Source organism: Tupaia chinensis, unplaced genomic scaffold (assembly GCF_000334495.1).
Source record: "Tupaia chinensis unplaced genomic scaffold, TupChi_1.0 Scaffold143675_1, whole genome shotgun sequence".
Classification (NCBI taxonomy): domain Eukaryota; kingdom Metazoa; phylum Chordata; class Mammalia; order Scandentia; family Tupaiidae; genus Tupaia; species Tupaia belangeri.
In genome coordinates this window covers 163,842-166,309 of record NW_006203523.1, presented here as the reverse complement: position 1 = coordinate 166,309, position 2,468 = coordinate 163,842, and positions in this window count along the sequence as shown.

Here is a 2,468-nt window from a genome sequence, read left to right as displayed (position 1 = left end):
AGGGTCAGACATGGGGTAAAAAACATATGTATATGAAAGTAGAAATGGAATATTATGGATGATAACATGCATGATTAAGCCACTATGCAGTTTATTCTAGATGGGAAACCACATTTAGTATGTTGTGATGATGCTCAGGGAATGAATGTAAATTAATAAAAAAAAATTTCAGAAGAAAAAAAGAGCATTAAAAATACCTATTTGATGATTGCAGTAAGCTATATAGCCCTAGCTAGGTGCTACTTTATAATATGTTCATTCTATTCACTGAGGTTTATGCCTAAAGTCAGACTTGTGTTCATGGATATGTATATATCAGCTGTGCTTGCTATTGAAAATATTTAGATTTATTAAGATATTTAGTGAAACAATAAAATGGGGGAGGCAGAGAAAGCAACAATAGATACCAGACACAGTGTGGGAGGAGGGTGGGAGATGGCAGAGGGTGAGATAGGGAATCAAGGATGGGGAAAAGGCAAAATATACAGGAAACAAGAAATGGAAAATTATTTGTTGACAATAACACATATGTTGATGTGCTTGATTGAGCCAATATACAGTGTATTCTGAATGGAAAAATCTCATTTTATATGCTATAATGATGTACACTGAATGAATGTAAGTAAAAAATGAATAAAAAATTTAAAAAAATTAAAATGAATAACAAAAAATTATATGATTATCCATGCAGCCATCATTTATGGGTTCCTCATTTCTTTGTGTAGATCTATATTTCCACCTGTTATCATTTTCCTTCTCCTTGAAGGATTTTACTTAACATTTTTCTAGTGTACATTTGTAGATAAAGAATTTTACATTTTGATAAGTGAAGAAGTCTTCATTTCACCTTTTTCTTTTTTGAAAGATATTTTGCTGGGTATACAATCTAGGTTGAATGTTTTTCTTTTTCAGTACTTGTATGTATTCATCAGAGTTGTCCAGAGAAGCATAACTAGTATATGTGTAGAAAGATAGATAAATAGACAGAAAAATTGAGATTTATTTTAAGTAATTGTCTTACATAGTTATGGAGGCCAACAAATTTAAACTCTGCAGGGTACGCCACCAGCTAGAGACACAGGAAAGAGCTGATGTTGAAGCTCAGATCAAGTTTGTCAGCCTAGAGACCCAGGGAAGGGCCACTGTAGCAGTTCAGGTCAATAGGCTATTTGTTGGCAGAATTCCTTCTTGCTCACTGAGATCAGTCTTAGTTCTATAAAAGCCTTCAATTGACTGGATAAGGACCAACCACATTATGGAAGGCAATCTGCTTTACATGAAGTCTACTGATTTAAACATTAATTCCATCCTAAAAATACCCTCACAGAAACATCCAAAATGATGTTTGACAAAATATCTGGGCATTATGGTTCCAGCCATGTTACATGTAAAAACATTGACCATCACAGTATTTTAAAGATTTTGATATATTATCTTCCTGTTTACATTGTTTCCAATGATAATTCCATTGTCATCTTTGTATTTTTCCCTAAATATAACATGGGGTTTTTTTTTCCCCTTTTAGGTGCCTTTAAGATTTCTTTTCATTTGTTATGAACAATATGATTATGATATACCTTGACTCTTTATTTTTCTTATGCTTAGGGTTTGTTGAGCTTCTTGGATCTATTTTTGCCAAATTTGGAAAACTTTTGGTCATTATTCTTTATAGTTTACTTCTTTTACTTTCTCTATTCCTTCTTGGGCTCCAATTGGTATAGGCTACCTGAAGTTCTTATTAAGTTTACTGATGCTTTGTTTCTTTTTTTTTTTTTAACATTTTCTTTTATTTCAGATAGCTTCTAGCGGGTGGGAGGAGGGTGGGAGATGGCAGAGGGTGAGATAGGGAATCAAGGATGGGGAAAAGGCAAAATATACAGGAAACAAGAAATGGAAAATTATTTGTTGACAATAACACATATGTTGATGTGCTTGATTGAGCCAATATACAGTGTATTCTGAATGGAAAAATCTCATTTTATATGCTATAATGATGTACACTGAATGAATGTAAGTAAAAAATGAATAAAAAATTTAAAAAAATTAAAATGAATAACAAAAAATTATATGATTATCCATGCAGCCATCATTTATGGGTTCCTCATTTCTTTGTGTAGATCTATATTTCCACCTGTTATCATTTTCCTTCTCCTTGAAGGATTTTACTTAACATTTTTCTAGTGTACATTTGTAGATAAAGAATTCTACATTTTGATATGTGAAGAAGTCTTCATTTCACCTTTTTCTTTTTTGAAAGATATTTTGCTGGGTATACAATCTAGGTTGAATGTTTTTCTTTTTCAGTACTTGTATGTATTCATCAGAGTTGTCCAGAGAAGCATAACTAGTATATGTGTAGAAAGATAGATAAATAGACAGAAAAATTGAGATTTATTTTAAGTAATTGTCTTACATAGTTATGGAGGCCAACAAATTTAAACTCTGCAGGGTACGCCACCAGCTAGAGA